General features: G+C 39.2%; 1 pseudogene; it reads right to left on the minus strand.

Annotated features, from left to right (window-relative positions):
• Positions 1 to 14608: 14608 nt before the first annotated feature.
• Positions 14609 to 16735, minus strand: LOC115280369 (annotated as a pseudogene).
• Positions 16736 to 24049: the final 7314 nt, after the last annotated feature.

The following is a 24049-nucleotide window of genomic DNA, read 5'->3' on the forward strand; positions in this document are numbered from 1 at the left end:
CTCAATTACTTATAGAAGTAAGGATAAGAGTAGAATTTTTTCAAGAGAGAGCATGCATGAGCAGGGGAGAGAGAGAATCTCAAGTAGGCCCCATGCTCAGCGAGGAGCCTGACACAGGGCTTGATTCCACAACCCCAGGATCATGACTTGAGCCAAAATCAAGAGTCAGACTCTCAACCAATTGAACCATACAGGTGTCTCAGAATAGAAGTTTTAAAAGTCAGCCAGTTACAGAAAATAGGGATATGTGAAGATTCCAATAAGCTATAACATGCATCTCCCATCTAATGGGGGTATTTGTTGCCCTAAGGATTGAAAGCCTCATATTCACCAGAAACTCCAAATATGTAATAGATATATTTTTAATTTTATATGCAAAAATCACTCACTATTTTAATATCATGTAGAAGGTATATGTCAGGACCCAATTTAACTTCTCCATGCCTCAGTTTCCTCATCTGTAAAACAGGATCAATATTGGAACCTCATTCATAGGGTTGCTATAAAAAGTAAGTCATTTGATATGTGCGAACAGCTTATAGTAGTTTTTTGCACACAGTGTTTACACATATATTTGAATATGTAATATGTGATTTAATGTATAATATTTAATTTCATGTTGAATATTTAATGGAATATTGAATATATAACTAAATAACAACAATATATTTATAAAGGAAAGACACTGCAAGCCAAGCAGCATACATCGATAGGACACTTATGGCCTGCAGGTTATCAGATTAGGGTCCATGCTTCTACTTTACCAAAAGCCTCATTTCAGACTACCACCAATGTGGCATACCTCCCTGATTCTTTTGTCCTACATAGTTTCATAAATAGCCTTTTCTCTGACCCCAGAGTCCCCAGTATTCTAAAATCATGACAGCTCAGCCCACCCTTGAATCTCAAGATTACCCTTTAGGAAGCTCCTCTTTACAGGCCTCAGAGGGGTCTCTATCAGCTGCAGCCCACTTTTCAATCAATCTTATCTGTAATGTTTGCAGATTGCACCAGCCACCCCTGAAGCCAGCTGTGTTATCAGCAATCAGCAGCGTGGTGAAGACAGAGGATAGGCACAGTTGAGAAAGAAGCTAAAAATAACCATTTTCAAATTAAAATCCTGAACTGGAAATGAATGAAGTGGGGGGAAAGAGACTCAAGGCACGGTAGGGCAGGTTTTATTTATTTACACCAATGAATCAAAGATAAAAGGACAAAAAAGGCATCTTGAAGGAGTTGGGAGTATGGCAGAATTGTTTTCATCTCCAGTAATGTTGTCAAAACACGAACGATGATGTGAAGCAATACCTGTCAGACAAACCCAAAGGAAGCTTATTTACACATTTGGGATAAGTCAGGTTGTAAATGATGGTTTAATTGGGAAAATCAACCTAGTCATTTGAACAAGCCAACCTAAAAACAGACATAACATATTGCTGGGAGGAAAATAAACTTAAGGAAATTTCTTTTCCACTGCTTTGCTCTAATACATTTCTCTCCAGCCTCTCTGTATGCCATTCTCATCTCCATTAGAAAAAAGAACACTTCTCAGCATTTCCCAGGCCACCTTTAACCTCCCTGACTTGCTCACTGGGAGCTTGTGGAAGACAAAGCATTCTCTCAATGACTGGAGACAGGCTCTGGGCAGTACCCAACACACGTAGACTGACCTCTGAGGCTGGGATGGTGGCCTCCTAGAAACAAACAGTGCAGGGGCTAATGGATTAGGGAAGGTGTGTAGAATGTTCAACTAGATGTCCAGCAAGTAAAATGCATTCAATACATATTACTTCCCTTACCTGCCACTCTAAATTGAACTGGTACTTATTAGCATAAAGAAAAAAAATCACCTACTCACATCAAAAATGAGAATTTTTGACTGGCAAGAATTATATCAACACAGTACTGATGATTATTTCTGGATGTGAGATTATGATTGATACAGGTTCCTTCTTTGTTTAGGTTTTTGAATTCTTCTGCAATGAGAAGTGAAAAGATGATTTTTAAATCAAAAATTCTGGATGCTAGTATATTGAAGGCATGTCATTCTAGGCTTGTATTCATCTATTCCCATCCAATGACCCAAGCTTATAGTAAAATTCATTCATTAATGAGCTTAAAATTTTTAATTTTTCTTCTTTTTGGTATTTTTTAAATGTTCCATAAATTAGCATTTTACCAATTTTTTAATAAAAGGAGGTTGGCACTAATACCAACCTTAAACTGAATACCACTTGATGTGGTCGTAATCTTTCAAAACATACCCAGAAACCATATATAAACATAAAAAAGAATTAGTAGAGCACATGCAATTTATTTCATCATTTGAGCCATTATTCTCAGGTTACCCTTTTTGTCATCTGCTGCAGACACTTGTGATGAACTGTACCGTTTCCCCCTCAGTTCACCTAATTTCAGCACTGGTGTGATGGACAGTTCCATGCATCTTTGCCAGTGTCCCAAGTGCCCCTCTACACAGCTTTCTCTCAAACTGGGGAAAGTAATTTAGCCACATGCAGGTGCAACCCAGAAATGTGGGGGATTCTATGCCCCCAATATAATCCTCACTTGATGGAGGATAAAAGTCTATGGATAAATGTCTCAACTTCCTTGTCTTCCAGGAAGACAGTTTTAAGCAGTGATCACATCAGTAACACATATTTTATTTTTTTTCTTCCCTTCTTGTCTCTCTTTCTCTACTTTCCCACACTTCTGTTTTCTGTGATCACCTCCAAAATAAAACCCCTATATCAAGTCTTTGTCTCAGGGTCAGCCTTAAGTGGCAGGAGGAGGTGTGGTTGGATCCAGAGTAAGATATCATAATTATAATTTCTAGGTTAAAAGCAGTCTTCAAGTCACTAATGACAATAACGTCATTAATGACAACAATGTCACTAATGACAATGTCATCAATGACTATTGCAGCCTATATTTTATTTATTATAATGTAGTGCCAAGGGGCGCCTGGGTGGCTCAGTCAGTTGGGCATCTGGCTCCTGATTTCAGTTGAGGTCATGATCCCAGGGTCATAGGATCAATCCCTGTGTGGGGTTTCGTACTGAGCGTGGGGCCTGCTTGGGATTCTCTCTCTCTCTCCTTTTGCCCCTTTCCCCTACTTGTGCTCTCTCTCAAAAAAAAAAAAAAAATAGCATGTAGTGCCCTAATTAAACTGACCATGTAAGCAACCTGCAAAATGGGACTGGAACAAAACTATTACTACACAGAACTATAACAGTCTCTGGGACAAAGTAAGCAAGTGCTTTCACCAGCCTTTGGGCAAAACCTACTCTTCTTTGTAACTCTTAGCCTTGAAGAACTGGGGTCCTCGGAACACAATGGGTAAGGAAGGCAATTCATTCAACAGTAACTGTCTCCTTTTAGCCTAAGTTTTTGACAGCCTCACAACAGAACAGGAATTATCATAGCCTTCCTGCTTAGCACACAGGACCAGTGACATATAATATGTATGCCTGCTTTTCCTGCCACAAAGCTATGACACATTATCAAAGCCTCACAAAGTCATTCCACCTTAGTGCAACTCTGAACAACTTGTTTCCATCTTATTTCTGGGACAAGGACATTCACTGTATCCTACTCTCAGTGACTTTTCTGAATATTGTATTGAATCCTGACACATACTTGACAACTCAAATTCATCAGTTAAATGTTTTTCCTCTTTCAAATTTGTTTTTAATGTAACAATTTAATTAGTATGAATCCCTGATTTGTCACTAAATATGTGACCTTGCTTAGTCAAACTTCAGCATTTTGTTCTATAAAGTACAGATAGTGATAAAACATTGTAGATTGTTATGAAAATTGCAAAATTCCCCAAAATGTGTTTAGTAAAGTCCTTGGCACAAAAATACTTCTAAATGTTAAATATTATTATTAAAATCATATCCAATTATAACTGCACAATGAAAAAAATACAAAGTCAGTTTGGCACTTAGAATCTGGAGACACTTTAACTAAAAGATGTATAAGGTCTTCTCATACTAACCTTTCATTTTTTATGCAATTTAACCTTCGTTAAAATTTAACAATAATGTGTAAAGAAATGAATTTCTCCAAAAAGCAAAAGTTATTGAGATATCCATCAAAAGATCTTACAAATAGAAGGGAAAGCAGATATATAGAGGGTCTTAATCATGCTCTAAACATTGTGGAATGCCAGCTTTGTGCTAGAACTGCACCGGGTAAAATAGACACAAAGATGAACAAGACTCTGTTTCCACTGAGGGAAGCAGGTGTCCAACGAACCAATAAGAGCCCTACATTGACATGATATGTATTATTCTCAAGGTAATATGAGAAGGCCTTAAAAGGAATAACCAGCTCTATTAAGGGAAGTTGGAAGTGGGGGCAAATGAGGTAAAGCTTCACAGTTATGACTGTTAAACTGGAAATACAAAGAATGAACAAAAGTTAACAAGTTAACTAGTGGAAAAAGAGGGTCTCAAGACACATCATATACAAAAGCAAGGAACTGTGGAAGAGCAGAGTATCTTCAGAGAAATCCAAACAGTTAGATTAGACTCAGGAGAGATGGGATAAGTAAATGAGAGGTATTAAGAAAACAATTCTCATAAATGGTAATCCATAATGGAATTATAAGCAAATTTGAAATCCATAATGGAATTATAAGCTAATTTGTATGAAATATTTAATGGCACATAAGATTGGATCCATTGTCCATTTTCACATTGCTAGCAGAACTAAAACTAGAAGCTGAGCTTCTCAATTCCAATATGATGATCTATCCTCTAGACCAGTGGCTCAAAAATAGGGGTCCCTTGGGGCACTTGGTTGGTTCAGTCAGTTAAGCATCTGACTCTTTATTTCAGCTCAGGTCATGATCTCACGACTGAGCTCAAGCCCCATGTCAGGCTCCATGCTGGGCATGAAGCCTGCTTAAGATTCTCTCTCCCTCTCTCTTTTTCTCTCTCTTTCTCTCCATCCCTCCCTCTCCACTGCCCCTCTTCCTTACTAAGAAAAACAAAAATCAAAACAAAAAAGATCCCAGGACCAACAGCTTAAGTTTTATATGGGACATTGTCAGCAATGTACATTCGTAGTTCTCATTCCAGACCTCTGAACCAGGAAAACTGAGAAGGGAACCCAGAAATGGATAATTTTTAAAGCCCACATTCTAAAATTTGAGAATCACCACTCTTGACAATGCTGCGGTCTTCATATTCCCAAGGAGTTTTTCATGGAAGAAACTAAAGGAAAAGCAAAGGTTGCTTCGTTTTTTTTTATCACATTCAGAAAACAGTCTTGCATTCATAACAAAACTTTTATCAGTCAAGCATTTTATGAAAATTAAATAAAAATATTCTGTTTCAGCAAGTCCTTTCATAATAAATATCTCAGAGACCACAACATGTTCTATTTGCTGAGAAAATCATTTACCCTTAGATGGCACTTAAGGGTCAGCTATATGGCAACCCATGTCCAGGTGTCCACCAGTGTACTGCTGGAAGAGGTTTAGAGAAGAAAAAATATTTCTAAGAAATGGAAGGAGATGAATCATCCTCTTTTCTCTAGAGTTTAATAAATTTATACTTAAGAACTTAAGTAAGCCCAACCCCAGCATTTTAGAGTTTAGGAGAACGTGAATAAGAAGTCTACTAAGCCATTTTCAGTATTGTTCACCTCCACATTCTCAGTGCCTGACAGTCTCTAGCATATAAGTTATATGTTTAATAAAAGATTGTTGGGCACCTGGGTGGCTTAGTCAGCCAAGCAACTGACTCTTGGTTTCAGATCAGGTCATGATCTCACAGTTGTGAAATCAAGCCGTGTATTAGGCTCTGTGCTGACAGCACGGAGCCTGCTTGGAATTCTCTCTCTTCCTCTCGCTCGCTCTCTCTCTCTCTCATGAAAATAAATAAATAAAAGACTATCAACTGAATGAAAATCTAATTAATACAAAGAATAAACTGTTTTGAACATATGCCTGTAGACTAATAAAAAAATGTTAAAAGTTGACTAAATAACAAAAGCTAGAGCCTATTTTATAAGACTGAGCATGCAATATTTGAATAAATGCAGTCTGAACACTACGGCTATAACATTGATTTTTCTGAAATTAGAACCATTCTGCATCCAATCAACCTGCCCCTCTATTGCTGACAAAAACCATTGAGGAGATGAAGAAAAATCTCATCTGTGCCAGTATCTGGCAAACTAACACAAGTTAATTTGTCAATTAAACTATCAGTGTAATGAGAAATGTTACAAACTAACATTAGCAGGTTAAGAGAGGCAAGCTGTATAATTCATAAAGAGAAATGCAAGTCCACAATAAGAATTCAGATGTAACTTAAATGGAGATGAATAATGACAAAACCAAATTAAAGACAGGGTCTGGGTGACCTCTAGTGTTATTGAGAAGAATGTGAGGTAATAATGAGAAATGGAAAATAGCCTACAGTGCAGAATACTAAATATATATCTCTATATATAACTACATGTATATATCTATGTATATAAATATATATTATATATACCACTTCATTGCAACATAGTTATCATTTCCATCCCTTTAAAAGTCACCCAAGAAACAACATGCAGGACTTTACATTTCAATCTTCATCACTAAAATACTGACTGTTCTCACTTACTGACTTAATATGAAAATGACTTCATTTGTATATATGCAGAAGTTTGAGATCTTAGCCTCACCATTCAAATACCTTTGGGGGGAAAGAAATAAGGCCTTGTATTAAATGTTAAATAACAGTAGGTTTCCCAACTAATATTGGGAAAAGGTCAAGGGAATGCAGAGAGGCAATAAAGTCATTCCAATTTTAGTAGTGTTGAGAGTGCTTACATTCAGTTGCTTCACCTTCTAATGTATGCATTGATTTTTCTAAAAGCACAGCTCTGATCACCTTCAATCAAGGTTCTTCAAAAACCCCCAACTGCCTACGAAATTAAGAACAAATCCTTAGGTGAGTCATTCAAGGTCTTCCATAATATGACCACCCGGACCTTCATTTCCAATGAAGAAGGCATTGCCAGGAGTGACAGGCTTGTATCATTTTTGCATGTGCAGACTTCCCACGTACTGGTGTCCTTTTTAACTTCCAGTGTTTTGAAAACCTTTGTGTAAAGATAGCCCCAAATCTGGGAAAGGCTGGCAACTTATTTCTGATAATCTCCTGATTTCAACTCCTATTTCATCACTTGCTAAATGTATAATTTTGGAAAAACTACTTAGCCTAGCTTAACTCAGTTTGATCATCCCTAACATGAGGATAATGTGTATCATGAATATATTACCACAGCTGCTTCTGCATGACAGAAAGTAAAGAAGGATAGAAAAGAACCAAGGTCAAATACCATCTCTGCTATTGATTAACTTTGGGATTCTGGGTAAATCTGTCAACGCTCTTAGTTCCATTTTCCTCACTTGTAAAACAGGTGCAATAATAACCAACTTCATTATACTGAGGCAAGGATTAAAAATAGATAACTTATCTGAAAAAGCACTCAGTATATCTATCATACACACTCAATAAATGCTTAACCCTGCATACTTTGCAGTCACTGTCTCTACCCATTTCCTTCATTTGTGGGGAGAGGTATGGATCTCAGGTGATGTCATCAAGCCCTCTGGTTGGGCTGGAGCCTCTGGTTGCCCTGTTTCTCCTTTTCCTATTGCAAATGGAATCAGCCAAGAATCAAGAAGATGTAATAATACAACATGGCATAGTTATTATGGGGTGTCTGATAATCTTAAGTTACAGGATGGTCCAGTCAGCTTTCTAAACTCAACATTATGTGATCAGTAAAGTTATTTTAGGTGATAGTCTTGGTATAAACCAGGATCATAGTGGAAAGTTAAAACAAAGTTTTGATGTATAGTTCCACTTACATAGGTGTCTGGAGTAGTCAAACTTATAAAAACAGAAAGTAGAATTGTGGCTGTCAGAGGCAACAGGTATAGAGTTGCAATTTTCCAAAATGAAAAAAGTTCTGGAGATAGATTACATAGCAATGCAAATGTACTTAACACTACTGAACTTAACACTTAAAAATAGTTAAGATTGTAAACTTGTACCACAATTTAAAATATTTTTCATTTTCCAAAGCTTTAATGAGATGAAATTTATTATCCCTTAAAGGCAACTCCTGGCATCTTCATAGTAGGCCACATAACACACACATACACGTGAGCTCATGTGTGCATGGGCACACAATATACACAGAAGAATAAAACAGGTGATCTCTGTCTAATAATCCTTGATTTTACTAATTGGCCTCATACTGGTACCACAAATCCTATATGACTTTGATTTCATGTTGAAGAATGAGAAAAGTACATTTTTCACCCCTCTGAATGCCACCCAATGAAGAGGAATTGATTCTAACCCATCTGTCTAGATATAAGAGGAATAAAAAGATAAGCATCCATCTTCCACCTGGAGTAACTTGGGCAAAATCTAGGACAAAGCCCCAGTATAAATAATTTTGAACTCCTTCCAATTATTATAAGGCTTTTGTATGATTATTAAAACAATTTCTCAACAAGAGCTCAGAGCAATTCCTGCTATCCCTTAAAACTGAGTATAGCAAAGTAAGGAGTCCCAAAGCCCACGCCAGACTTGTGTCCCTTCTTGCCAAATACACTGGAAGAATCAGTAAAAATTATAAATCTGCACTGCTGCTTTCTCGGGTTAGAAATTCCAAATTACTTTCAAAGCCTCCTCATTAATGCATCCCTCTAACAGCCCAACTCTTATTATTGGGCTGATATCCAGTGTCCTTAGAGCTTGATGAAAAAGGATAAAACTCAGGAGTCCTGGTATAAATGAGGTGAAATAACCCCGGCCATTTATCCCCAGATCCTGTGCTTCTCCAAGTCAGTGTCCCCTACGATCCTGTCTCTGTATTTCTGGATGGATTCTAGCAATCCCAACTCATAGGAACAATTTATTTTAGGTATTTAAGTTTTTATTGGTATGTAACATATATAAACAGATTATTACAAAAACAGTCATTGTACAAATTGATGCATTTTCACAAAGTAAACATGCCTGCATACCCAGCACCCAAAGCAGCACAGTGCTGCCACAGCTCCTGAAGCCCCCTCGTGGTCTGTTCAGGTTACCTTGGCAAGATAACTATTACACCAGATATCTTGACTTCTAACATAATATATTAGTTTTGCCTCTTTTATTTTGAAACGTTATACAAATAGAATCACAAAGGCTGACCTGTAAATTTGCAAGATTCATCTATACAGTCCATGCAGCAGAAGCTTATTCACTCTCATTGACTTCCTTGTCTATTCTACTGCTGATGCAATTCCCATTTCTTTTCAATTCGCCCATCATATACAGGTCTGTAAAAACACATCTGAAATCACTGTATCTGAAGTCCCTAGCAATGCTCTAATGATCCTCTGACAGTAACCACAGAGCTGTCTTGTCACCTCTTGCCCAAGCCAGTAATTCCTGAATTCCATTTCTTAGGTTCAACATACCACCTTCCATGTGTGGAACCAAAAACTCATTTTTCCTGGGAACAATACAACCTTGCTATATTTGTATATATTCTGTTACTGCCTTAGAAATTATTTTTGAAAACACTATATTCTAGTGTTCTAGTTCTAGTCAACAAGTTTAACTGGAGTTCCATCCATAAGCCAAGCATTGTGTTTCCCACTGGGCCACAAAATAAAGTAAGACATAGTCCCTAAATTGTGGGAGCTTCAGGTCTACTAGTAAGAAACATGACATTATGCATGTGCTCCCAGAAATGTATGTGCTGTTCAAATCCCTCACGGATGCAGTTCTGCCTCTAGGAAATTATAAACTCATAACCCTGGGAGTGGGGGCTCTTGAGAAACTCTTCAATAGTTCATACCAAATGTGAAATATCCTTGAAATACTGTGTATCAGTAAAAGGTATGCTTAATAATATGATGATGCCTATGTTAAGATTAAAAAAAAATACCTCCCTTCATTATTGTCTGTTAAAATACATACTCCAGGACCATATGCCCTGTTTGACACTTGAATTTTAGCACCCCTATAAACCACTAATATATTAAACCACTGAAGATATCGCCACTGATGTTTGAAAAGGACAAATCCAAACAACCTGTAAAAATTTACCACATAATGAAAGGAGATGAAGCACCTCTATCAATCTTGTAGATGATCCACAAAAACCTGGCCATATTGTGTTTTGATATATACTAATTGATTTGATCTACTTTTCCCAGGGGATGAATAATTCTTCCAGTATTTTACCCACATTAAACAACCATGCATATCATACTGTATCTGAGGCTTTAAATCACAACCTCAGTAAAACACAACCTGAAATCCTAGTGTCACTCACACATTTAATAACTGAAAAAGTAATACTTATGATTTTCCTAACTGTTTGAAAGTAGAAATTGACTCCTGGGAAGGCAGAGAAGCCAATTTTCAATGAGCAGCTTTCATTTCCTACTCTTAATTCAAATCTTCACAAAATTGTTTGAAGTCTTGGCACAAGTTGTGGCATTCCAATGTAACCCATAAGGGGTTCTTTGGTGAGAGACATTTATATGTAAAATACACTCTGCTTATCAACCAAAAGAGTCAATGGACTTTGAGTCCTAAAAAGGGATATCTTGGAGCAGCTGGTCAGTTGAGCATCCAACTCTTGATTTTGGCTCAGATCATGATCCCACAGTTCGTGAGTTCAAGCCCCACATCAGGCTCTGCACTGATAGTGTGGAGACTGCTTGGGATTCTCTCTCCCCCCTCCTCTCTCTCTGCCCCTCCCCTGCTTGTGATTTCTCTCTCTCAAAATAAATAAACATTTTTAAATAAATAAATGAAATAAATAAAAAGGGACATCTTTCTAACCACAGAGAAAAGGAGCCATGACAGTGGCACAAGATGATCAGAAATAAAAGTGAGAATCCTTTGGGTACTCTTGTTTGGGCTTGCTGTGTCTTTTCTGGGCAAGGGGAAATATGATATAACATTGATACACACACTCTGGAAGTCAGGAAGGCCAAGGGTGTGTACAAGTAGGAGCCCTCAGAATACGGCTGGGAATTAAAGCCTTGGAACTGAATGACATCCTCTAGGCTAAAGAAGAGAAGAAAAAAAATGTATGAAGTCTGAGCCCAAATCTGATCCAACACAGAGGTAGGATAGAGGAGGACTAGCTGAAGGGGGCATTAAAAGAAGCAACTTATAATGTAGAAGAAAAAACACGAGTGAGGGTGTCTTCAAATTATGTGGAGGAAAATGTTTCAACAAGGTGGACATAATCAACCATTTCAAACTTTCTGAAATGCCAAATTAAATGAGTTTTGAGAAGGTCCACAGTCAGCAAGCTAAAGGTGCCAGCAACCGTGACAAATATGGTTCCAGTGGGCAACAGTGGAATGAGGAGAATATGTACAGTGAAAATTAAGTAAATAGAAAATAGCAAACTATAAAGAAAAAGGCAAAAAACTGACAGTATCTAGAGCAGGACTTTTTTTATACATAGTTTATTGTCTAGTTGTTTCCATATAACACCCAATGTCCATCCCAACAAGTGCCCTCCTCTATGCCCATCACCCATCTTTCCCTCTCCCCCACCCCCATCAACCCTCAGTTTGTTCTCAGTATTTAAGAGTTAGAGCAAGACTTTTTAAAGAGGAGATACATTAGGCCATATGTTTATGCTGAAGAGAAAAATCTAGCAAAAAAAGGGAAAGTGATGATATGGAAGAAAAAGGGATGGATGCAGGCTTGACATTCTTACGCAGATTACAGGTATGAAATGGAGTTCAACAAGGTGTATGAGGAGAGGAAATGAGATAAGGGCTAGACATTTCCTCCTCTATGAAAGGAAGATCAGTAGCTGAAGGTGCAGCATTTGGCAGATTTGTCATGGAGATGCTGGGACAATTTTCTAAAGATTGTTTCAGTTTGTTGCAGTGAAATAAAAAGGAAGGTCATAAGCTATAAGAAAAAAGAATTGTTGAAAACTTGAAGATAAAAAGAGATAGATTTAATCTTTAGATAATCTGGTTTTCAATCCAAACCCTGCTACTCCAAGCTATGTGCCTTCAACAATTAAGTTAACTGCTCTAAGGGAGCCTGACTAGCTTAGTGGGTAGAGCATGTGACTCTTGATCTCAGGGTCCTGAGTTCAAACTCCACATTGGGCGTGGAGCCTGCTTTGAAAAATGAATAATTAGGGGCACCTTGGTGATTCAGTCGGTTGCATGTTCTGACTTTGGCTCAGGTCATGATATTGTGCTCCATGAGTTCGAGCCCCACTTTGGGCCCTCTGCTGACAGCTCAGAGCCTGAAGCCTGCTTCAGATTCTGTGACTGTCTCTCTCTCTTTCTCTTCCCCTCCCTACTTGCTCTCTTTCTCTCTATCAAAAATAAATAAACATTTTTTAAATGAATGATTAATTTTAAAAAATAAAAAAGCTAACCTCTCTGATCACCAGCTTCTTCATCTATGAGACAATGATAATGACACTTTCATCATGGGATTAATCCAGCACCTCAGAGTTTTGCTCATTTCTTTCCTGTAAAAGTAATCACAGATCTTCCTAAGTGGTACTATGAAACCTATCGTCATGAGTTTATATTTAATAAGAACACACACATACACAGAATTAATGGCATAAAAAGGACTCTGGGACACACTGACAACAGCTAGTCTTGGATTTAGACTGATGCAAAATATTCCACAACTAATATATGCCACTTAACCTTTCTGTGCAGATATTTTTTTCAATCTCTAAAATGAAGTTCTAGGATATAACAGTCTGTTCTTTCTAACTCTTAAATCCTGTGAGCATACCAATTAATTCCATTTATACACAGCTGCCCCTTGCCTACACCAAGTATGGTTTTGAAGGGTTTATATTTACAGACAGACCCCCTCTTTCTATAAACACTGCTGTCATACTATCTACCTAACTATATGTAATATGTAAGGTAAATGTTAGATATTCTAATAAATTAAAATTTTAAGTGAGTATATCATTTGTATTGCAATAAACAGCAAATTTTATCAAAACATTATATCCTAAATAAACATCGGAAGGTCCTAGGGGAAAACCCAAATATATTTTGGGGCAAAAGTCTTAAAATAAATATATAATCTTTTTTAAAAATCAGTGTTGGGACACTTGGGTGGCTCAGTCAGTCAAGAGCCTACTCTTGATTCAGCTCAGGTCATGATCTCATGGTCATGAGACCGAGCCCCACTTCAGGCTCAGCACTAGGCATGGAGCCTGTTTAAGATTCTTTCTCTCCCTCTCTCCCCACTCCTCCCCAGCTCGTGCTCTTCCTCTTGCAAAAATAGATAAATAATAAACATAAAAATTTTTTAAATCAGTGTTAAGTAAGACTTTTAAAGATAAATAATGAGGACATGTGATTTTCTACCATTTAATTTTGTGTAAAATTAGTAATGTATCCTTCAATGACAAGTTCACACGTTTAAAAAAAGAGAACATGAATACCCAAATTTTTTTTTCTCCATTATCCTTTATTCTCTCAAGGGAAGCTAAACAAAAACAACAGAAAAACACAAACCCACCAAGAAACCACACATTGGTTGAGGCCACATTATAAATCCAAACACTGGTGTGGGATTTCAATGGAGAGAAGGAAACTTGTAAAACCAAAAAAGCCCCAATCAAGGTCATAAGAACGGCTCGCAATTTGACCCTATTTATTCACCCTCACTCACCACCTAAGACTATTAATCCTAGAGTTTTCTGAGGTGTAAAAGGAGTCAAAGAAGTAAGAACAGGAATGGAGGGAAGGAGTGAGAGTCAAAAGACTCCAGGAGCCAAGATCTGCTTGAGGAGCAGTGATTCCTCATTTGCTTCCGCTCCCTGGGGCGGGTCTAGAATGCCTAGATCAGGTATGTGATTTAAACAGAAGCTGTTTTCTGGGAGGTGACAGCAAAGAGTAGCATGAGGAACACAACCCCAGGACAAGAGTCTACAGTTTAAAGCTTCAAGATTTCAGCAGAACGTAGATAGATGTGAACTTTCAGAAAGGATGGTGTTTTAAGAAAGGGCAAAACCAGGACATACAAGACTTGGGAATTCCCACGACCCGTAAATGCTTCCTGCTCCCAGAAGTAAGCACTTGGTGTTTACTGGCGGTCATACCATCTCCCCCTATTACTGGTGCAAAATAGTCCATCACCTCCCAACAGCTTCTTTTCAAACCACTTTCCCCACTTATTTTGGTCACCAAGCAGTCCCTATTCTTTAGTGGCCTACAGACTCACTCCCAACTATCCCCCTGGGGGGTAAAAATGAAGGAATTCCCCCTAGGCTGGCCCCAGTCACTCAGAATTAAGAGGAGGGGCTGGCAGCTCCTGGAGACTAAAAAACAACTTCAGAGACTAAACCTACCTTTCCAAGGATGGAAAATTTATTCAGGTAACGTCTGAGATTTCATATATGCCACAACAGGATATTAAGAATGAAAAGGTAGAAATCTCACACTCTTCCTTACCCCTGTCCTACTGCCCAACCAGGTCCAGACACTGCGACACTGTCACTGCCATTTTGCTAAACGAAGGCCCCCAGGCACTGATCACACAGGCAACTGCATGTGTCGTAAAAATGCACAGCTTTTCCATTAAAAGCTGTACGTCTCTCTCTCTGGCTACACTGGCGATTCTCCAGTTAGTTCAATACTTTAAAGGCTGCAGCAGCATGCAAAAGAATTTCATTTTGTTTTTTGTTTTTTGTTTTTTTTTAAAAAAAGTTAAGAAAGGTCTCCAGGAGATGGTGAGTTTTATTGTCTTGTCTGGATAGAGGTTTGATTTGCTCTCGAATGTTCCAGGGTTGAAAGACTAGGAGAAAAGCACGGGATGCAGAGGTCTATTCGGTGTAATCTTCTCCCTCGTTCTCATCTTCGCCATCAACGGAGAGAGCAGCATACTTGCTTGCAGAACTGAACTTGGAAGCTTGATTTTCTTCAGGTTTCTTTGGCTCAGGTGCAGATCGGGAGTCTTCATCTTTTTTGCCATCTTTCCTATCTGACTCCTTCCAGTGGTCTTTGTTCCCTCCATCTCCTGGACCACGGCTGGAATTCCCACTGTGGCCTTTTGGGACACTCACCCCATCTACTTTGTTTTCATCTTTCCTTGCTGGTCCTTCCTCGGATGGCTGAGCCGGAACTACTTTCCCCCCCACCACTTGTAGGGGACTGCTGCTCTGAGTCTGAGCTCTGTGATCGAGCAGGAGGGTTGGAACTTCGCTTCACCCAAGCGTTCTCCTTTGGTGGAGGAGCTGGCATTACCTTTAGAGGCTGTTCAGGTTTGGGAGGCTTAGAAGTTGGAGAGTGACAGTCGTCCTCCTTATTGAGTGTTTCATTGTCTAAAGACTTCTCACTCTCTCTCCTTCGTGCATCCTGGTCTGACTTACTTCTGCCAGATGTGGCTGAGGTCCCAGTCTGTGATGACTCACTTCCTGTCCTGGACCTTTCCCGTTCCTGAGTTTCTTCACTTCACCAGCTTGGGTGTCGCTCCCGAGGGCGTCGCTCTAGCTTGGGCTCATCCAGCTGGCGCTGCAGCTTCTCCTACTCCTTCTGTAGCCGCTCCTCTACTTCTCGCTCTCTAGCAGCTGTGTCAACGGGCTTCGCTCCTCCTAAGATAGAGGCTGCTCGACTGGACTGCGAGGTACTAGCAGAGGAATCATCTTCCTTAGGAGTACTTCGAGGCTTTAGATTCAGTTTGGGTCTTTGGGGGGGGACCTCTATCATCACGCCTATAATCATCCCGAGAGTAATCATCTCTGGAGCTCCATGACCGATCATCTCGTCTGTCATATCTGTCTTCATAGCGGTCCCCGCCCCCTCTGTAGTCATCATCCCTACGGTACCCGCTACCAAATGCTCTTCTGCCACTGCCTATCCTGGAATCATAACCTCTGTCATAGTCTCTGCCGCCTCGGTCATCATAGCGATCCCGGCCCCCGTATCGATCCATATCTCGGAGTGGGCCATCACGATACCCATCCCGGTATCGGTCTGAATCATAACGATCTCGATACTTCTCTCCAAAGCTATCATCACCTCTCCTAGGCGGGTAGTCATCAAAGCTGTCTGTGGCAGGACGCACCCTCCAGTCTGTATCCGTTTTGTCAGAATCCCGATTTCTATCTCGGCCAAAAGAAGATCATCCCTGTCTTTATCTTGTGCTTGATCAGCAAGGTCCACTCGAATTCTCCTGTTACCTAGAGACTCTTCGTTGAGGCTCAGGGCACTGAGCAAAGAATCCAGGTCCTCAAACTCAGCGGAGCCAAAACCTTTCAACCTTTCTGGATTGCTGGGTTCACGTGGTAAACGCACTGCACTGATATTTAATCCTCTAAAGAATTCCTTAATGGAATCTTCTGTCACATCGTAGGGCAGGTTCCCTAGAAAAGCAGTATAGGGTGGCGATTTCTGAAGACGGCTCCGGTCGATATTGGGTTCCCGAGCAGCCCGTGGAGCAGTGGGCAGGATGGAACGGTCAATTGGAGGTGCCCTATGCACGTCGTCATCATTACTGTGCCAAGTGGTTGAAACATCTCCTTCCAGGTCGTCTGTTTCATCAGCCCAGCTGACTGGTTTAGGGACATAAGTGCTTCCTCCCCCAGTCCCTCCATCCTCAGCCAGAAAGTCTGTTAGGGAGATAGTTTTCCCCTTCTTATTCTTCTTTTTTGCTGAGGCCGCCATGTTGGGAGAGGGAGAGAGAACGCAAAAAGCCCAAATTTTTTTAAATGGCACAACTATATATATAGTTGTATACAGTCACATATTTTTAGTTATTTGGAATGAGTCTTGATACCAGTAAGCCACTGATAAGATAGACACTACTATTGTGGTTTCTGTCACCTAGAATGCACTCTCAATTACATGGTTTATATAATAATAAAAATAATGATAAGTGGGTCCATCTCCAACCCTTCAATTGTCCCTAGAGCAATCAACAAAGCATTGCTGGTTTCATTTAAGCCACTGTCCTAACCCCTCAAACAATAGCAATGAATTAAAAACCTGGTTAATATTCCCATCAAGAAGACTTTCAAGATTTCATTACCTTCTGTGCCTTTCCTTTTGGTATGTCTATAAACTTCACTGAATTGGACTATTACCTTGGAGTAAGGCTGCCAGATTTAGCAAATAAGAATGCAGGATACTTGTTTAAAAGTGAATTTCAGGGGACACCTGGATGGCTCAGCTGATTAAGTGTCCAACTCTTGGTTTCAGTTCAGGTCATGATCTCATGGTTTCAAGCCCCACATCGGGCTCCACACTGACAGTTCAGAGCCTGCTTGTGATTCTCTGTCTCCCTCTCTCTCTGACCCTCCCCCACTTGCACTGTCTCTCTCTCAAAATAAATAAATAAACTCTTTTAAAAAAATAAATTTCAGATAAATAACAAATAATGTTTTAGTATAACTATGTCCAGAATAATGCATGGGACATAGTTACACTAAAAAATTATCTGTTGTTTATCTGAAATTCAAATTTAAGTTAGTGTGCTATCTTTTACCTGACGTCCCTGTCTCATATCTTAATTTGATCCCAGAAATACATGGTGATGGTGATGGTGATGATAGCATCTGATTTTTGTAAAAGGTTTGTTAGTGCCCCAAAACAGTGAGCTCTTCTGATTGCATAATTTGGTATGATTTCCTTGAATTGATCAAATGAAAAATTAAGCTATTTTGTGTTCAAGTGTCTGAAAATTATTAATTGAGGTCCTACATTTGCCAAACTCTTATCAAGCACTGGGGAAACAGTAAAGAACAAAACAGAGTGGAGTTTTCTTCCAGGAGCCCAAGCTGGTAGGAAAAAAGGCATTCAATAATACTCTCACAAACGCACAACACTGGAGAAGAAATGCAGTGCAGAAAAATATGGGTCATGAGAGGGCAATCCAGGGGAACCTCTACCTAGGAGTGTAGCCGGGCGTAGAGATGCCAGAGAAGGCCTCTCTGATTCTGAGACCTGGAGTCTCAAAAAGCACTGAAGGCAAAGTAGGGAAACCTGGCAGGTTCAATGGACTGGAGAAAGCCAGTGTAGGTAGACCACGTGTGAGCGAGGTGAGAGGGCAGGAAATGACTCTGTAGAAACAGACGGAGGCCACACCATGTGAGGGTCTTGTGAGTCACGTTCAGGACCTGGGATTTTGTTTTAATGGTATGAAGAAGCCCTTGGTGGCCTTTCAGGAGTGTGGCGACATGATCAAAACTGCCTATTAAAATGCTTTATCCAGCTGCTGTGCAGAAAATGACACAGGAGGGAAAAATAGTACAATTGAGAAGAACAGGCCATTGAAGTAGAGGAGGCATGAAATGAGTCTTTAACTAGTATGGTGATAGTGAGGTAGAGAAATATTTTGGAACTAGAAATGACTGAATTTGTCATTGGATAGAGGTAAGAAATGAAAGAAAGAAAGGTCAGATAACTTATTAGAGTAGGTCACAGGGGTAAAGAGGCAATCTATTTTGGGCCCTTTTGAATTTGAAATGCTTTATGTCACATTTACCCTCATACCTAGCCCCAGCCCCGGTATCGCCATCAATGTGGATCTGAAATAAAAAGACTGAAGTCATAAGCACTTGTTTTGGGGACTAAAGTATTCTACACTCAGAAATATTTCACTTCATAGTCTATGTACAAATGAAGAGGAAGTGTTACTTCCCCAAGCCAGAACCTAAAGCATTTGGAACTCTAAAGAACCAAAGCAGCACTGAGATTTGAAACAAGGTACGGCAGCATTGCTCACAAAATGCCAACAAACTATCATTGAAGGGATGTGTCTCCACTACATGGAGACAAGGATTCAGATAAAGAAAGTCTTCATATTTATTGACCTTATTCTTGACAATTTGACAAGACAAGATACAAAGAGTTTGCTTTTGTAGCTAACTCCATTTTAAGAACAGCAACCAGCAATCTGGCTGACTGGCTAAAACTGCTAGTTAAACATACTCAATGAGTTTTCCACCTCATCCTAAGTACTTCCTGTCAAATTAACTGTATGAACATTCACATACACTGTTCAGCATTTGTGACCTCGTTTGAGTCTACATTGGAAAGTTTGAGAAAGAAAAGGGAGTTAAAGTCTCATACATTTTTCCCTTCACATATATTCTGAGATAGCATGATAACCCCACCTAGAGTTCATCATAGGAAATTTTTCAACTGGAGGATTATATGAAAATGAGCTTTAGAGAGAAATGGTTGAAAAATAGGACAAGGATCCATTGATGTGATTTCCACATGTGTTGTTGGTACAGTGTGGTGTGGTATAAAAAGACCTTACTGACAGATACTTATGTACTTGGATATACATGTAGATTTCAGGGCAGAGCTTTGTGAAATTGTGTTCATTATGAAATGAACAAAGTGCTTCCTATTATTCTTATACAGCACATTAAGGCACACAGTGCTTTTTTTAACATAACTACCCCACATGGAAACATTTAAAAACTCTAATAGTATATCTGCTAATGTCTTCATAGAGAGCAGTGTGTTCAGTCTGTTCTTTGAAATAAAAAGTGTCAACCATCACTGCAATTCTTAGAACTCAGATGTTAAAAGTCTGTAGTGTCAAGAATGGGCTCATTGTGGGCTGCTGATAGTACAGACTCCTACAAATGTCTACTGTGCTTCTGAGCCATGCTAATGATCCATGCCTAATGGATCATGAAGAGCATTTTGAGGCCACCTTTTCCCTGAACATCATCAACTCTCAATACCTTGTCAAAAAGCACGAGTAGTTGTCACAATGATATCCCCCAAGTGTGCCTTTCCCAATGCAACCATCAAATGCATTTGAAAGCTTTGAGAAATAGGCAGCAAAATTCAAAGGGAGTTCAACAGTGCATATCTGAGCCATAAAAAAAATTAAGCCTGAAATAATATTTGAGAAATTGGCTTTTCACACTAGAAAAACTAAGCTATTATAATATGGGAATTCCATTTTTATCCAATTGTGATAAAATAATAGTGATTAGTTATACAGCATTTTTAAAGTTATATGTTTTATGTTTATCGCCTACCTTATTTACTATTACAACTTTCCTATGAGTACTATTATCATTTGCATTAATAGATAGCCCTCAGAAATGTTGAGACGTTCCTAAAAGACACTCTTCATTAAGTAGTAAAATAGTAATTCAAACCCAGGTCTCTCTGATTCCAGAGTGTGAGCTAAGCACCCTCCAAGATCCCCAGTTCTTGGGCCATAATATGGAAATCTTAGAACTCAGCAAATTTTCAAAAAGTCCAGTAGAAATCATACATTTACTCATACAGAAACTCCCAAGTTTACTCAACTTTTGCAGGGAGAGGAGCCTTTTAAGGTAGAATTAAGAAAAGAGAAAATTTGGGGTGCCTGGGTGGCTAAATTGGTTAGGTGTCCAACTTCAGCTCAGGTCACAGTTTCGCAGTTCGTGAGTTCAAGCGCCACCATCAGGCTCAGTGCTGAGAGCTTCGAGCCTGGAACCTGCTTCAGATTCTGTGTCTCCCTCTCTCTCTGCCCCTCCCCAACATACTCCCTCCCTCTCCCCCCCTCAAAATTAAATAAAGATTAAAAAGCAAAAAGGAGAACATTTGAGGCTGAAAGAATTAGGTTCACATCCCAACTCGGTCATCTGTGCCCCCATGTGACATTGGACAAGTTATTGAACACAACAGTGTTTCTATGAGAAACTCAGTGGGGTAAATGATACCATACTCATTTTTCAAATGAACACACTGATTCAATTTATCCCTGAATATATCCAAAAATTGCTGATATCTTTATTTAGAGAGACTGAAAAAAATGTGGTGCCAAATTGTACTCAGCCTGCTCTAGATCACAAGGTTGAACAAGCCAGACTTTGGGGACTATACTGATAGTTTATTGTATAATTGCCTTGGAAGAATCCCAGGTCCAGACCATGACCCCACAGGTGAGAGTTGAATTTTCCTAAAGTGAAATGGTATTTTGACTGTCAGCCATCCTGGGAAAAGATCCTTTTGGGGCAATAAAGAAGACTCAGGAGAGCCCCATGATAAAGGGGAAACAATTTCTCTTTTGTTGAGGTTTAAGGACCCAGGTGAGTTTATCTGGTGTTTGGCCACATTGACCCAGTTCCAAAAAAAAAAAAAAAAGACAAGAGGCCAATGTGATGATCTGAGGCTGTGCCATTGCTGTAAACTGCTGCATGTCGTATTTCTCTTTTCTTATTATCGACCTTCCATAAAATCTCTGCTAAGATCTAAGACAAAGGTCCGTACACATTTTCTGTAAAGGGCCAGAAAGTAGATATTTTAGGTTTTGTGAGCCATAATGTCTCTGTCACAACCACTTACCTTTGATATTATAGCACATGGGCAGCCATAAATATATAAATAAGAGTGGCTGTGTTCCAATAAAACTTTATTTATGTATGCCAAAATTCTAATTTAATATAACTTTCACATGGCATGAGATATTATGCTTTTGGGTTTTTTTCAACCACATAAAAATGTAAAATCCATTCTTAGCTCACAGCCCACACAAAATCAGGCAGCAGGCCATATTTGACCCATGGATTAGAGTGTGGCCTCTGCTCTAGGGAATTAAAAAGGAGAGCCCATCCTTCTGGGAGTAAGGCAGTAAGAGAGAAAGAAGAGTGTTGGCAACTAGTGCAAAGTCACCATCAGAAGACAGCCGTATTCCATGGAGTGCTGAACTTTCTCCCATTTAAGCCCATGGTCACTGCATTTTAGGCTGTCAATAGAAAGGCAACACTGTCCTCTACACTTCTGGAAATAATTATTACAGATATAAATCACCAGTGATGTGCCTGGTGCACAGAACCTATTTTGACAATACTTGATTCCTTCCCTCCTTCCATCCTTTTGCTGATTTTAGTCTCAGTGTAACTATATGTTAAGTTCATACCTAAACTGTTGAGTTTTCTTCTAATTCTGACTAATAAAAAAATAGAAAAACCACGTGTTTATTACCTAAGATACATGATTGTTATTAAATTTAGTATTTTTTTAATGTTTTAAAAATCTGAAGACAGGCTCCAGGCTCTGAGCTAGCTGTCAGCACAGAGCCCAATGTGGGGCTCGAACCTACAAACCGTGAGATCATGACCTGAGCCAAAGTCAAACGCTTAACAACTGAGTCACCCAGGCACCCCAGTATTGTTATTTTTTGAGAGATTAAATTGTTCAAGACCTGTAGACAAGGGACAAAAATGTATTTCTTTTTTTGTTTTTTTAACATTTCTTTACTTTTGAGAGACAGAGCACTAGCTCTGAGGGACAGAGAGAGGGAGACACAGAATCCGAAGTAGGGGCCAAGCTCCAAGCTGTCCGCACAGAGCCCAACGCAGGGCTCGAACCCACAAATCATGAGAGCATGACATGAGCCAAAGTTGGACACTTAACTGACTGAGCCACCCAGGCACCAACCCCAACAAGGGACAAGAATTTAAATAAGACTATACACAAAAGACTCTTTGATGGTGGTCTCCACCACTCCCCTTATATAAAAATTGCATCCTGTATGTCTTTTTCTCCACATCCTATGTATGCCTCTGTGTGTGTATGCACACACCCACATATACGTGTGCCTTTCTCCAACCTTTATATTTATGCATACTTTCAAATAAAAATTTTCATTAAATCCATTCATCTTTTGGATTAGTCAAAGAAGAGCCTTGTAGATAGACATTAATCTAGCATAGAAAATCAATACATCACAATTAGTAAAAAGCAATTAGAAAGCCTTCTGGCTTTTTTTTAATCTCACATTTAGTTTGTTTGAACATAGAATAGTTTTGTTATTCATTCCATCAGCCAGAATTCTTGAACCAACGTCGCCAATGGACACTAATGAAAAGGGATTTTTCATGTCCATTATATTTGACTCAACACCAGGTTGCTTAATGAATTACATTTGGGCTTCACCTTAGAGTTAAATATTTAACATTTGGAACAAAAATATAGCTACATTTGGTAGGTTAAGGGTGAGCCACAAGATGGCTTCTAATAAACATTCTAGAAGTACATTATCAGAAACAGTACTAAAAATTATCTAACCTAATAAATCAATATTTTAGGCAAAAAATTGTGGCCCAAGAGATCAAGCAGCATGCCTAACGCCATCCAGCTAGACTATGATCTGGCACGTCTTTAGGCTGAATATTAGACTCATTTGGAGAACCAGGAAATGGGACTTGTTTCTTTTAGTATGGTCGAATTAGGGGCGCCTGGGTGGCTCAGTCAGTTAAGCATCCGGCTTCAGCTCAGGTCATGATCTCACAGTTCGTGGGTTCAGGCCCCACGTTAGGCTCTGTTGCTGACTACTAGCTCAGAGCCTAGAGCTGCCTCAGATTCTGTGTCTCCCTCTCTCTCTCTGACCCTCCCCTGCTCGCGCTGTCTCTCTCTGTCTCTCAAAAAAAAATTAAAAACACTAATAAAAAAAAAAAGGATGGTCGAATTCTAGTTTTCAAATATTGGCCCTCTTTCTGAACAGGTGTAGACTGCACCTGACTTCAGGGTGCACGTTTCTGACAATTGCAATAAAGTTTCTGCTCTAAGAAAAAGATCTGGATTTTAGCTGCCACCCACTGGTGGTGTAGGGTTAAGTGCCAATATGCCTGAGTGCAGGACTTATTCTTGAGGGTGCCAGTTTCAGCTAATTGCAGAGGTAAAAGATAAGACACCGTTTTCAAAAAGAACAATTCATCGCAACAAGACCATAAAATGTGTTCATTGTGCTCCTTTCCTATCTAAAGACAATTGACCACCCTAGAAAAAGCAGACTGATAAAGTTTAATCGTCTTTTTAAAAAATGGGGGAGTTCTAATTTAAATGTATTTTAGGAAAATTAATATTTGGTTCTAAATTACTAGTTGGTGGAGGTAACTCAATTTAAGGCTCCTCAGAGAAAGAGCTATTTCAATTCAATTTCAATTAATAAGCTGATTTTTATAGCATTATGAGGTATAATTGATATAATAAACTGCACACATATGTTTAAGGGGTACAACCTGATGCATACACTTGTGA

The sequence above is a fragment of the Suricata suricatta genome, chromosome 16 (genome assembly GCF_006229205.1).
Source record: "Suricata suricatta isolate VVHF042 chromosome 16, meerkat_22Aug2017_6uvM2_HiC, whole genome shotgun sequence".
NCBI lineage: Eukaryota > Metazoa > Chordata > Mammalia > Carnivora > Herpestidae > Suricata > Suricata suricatta.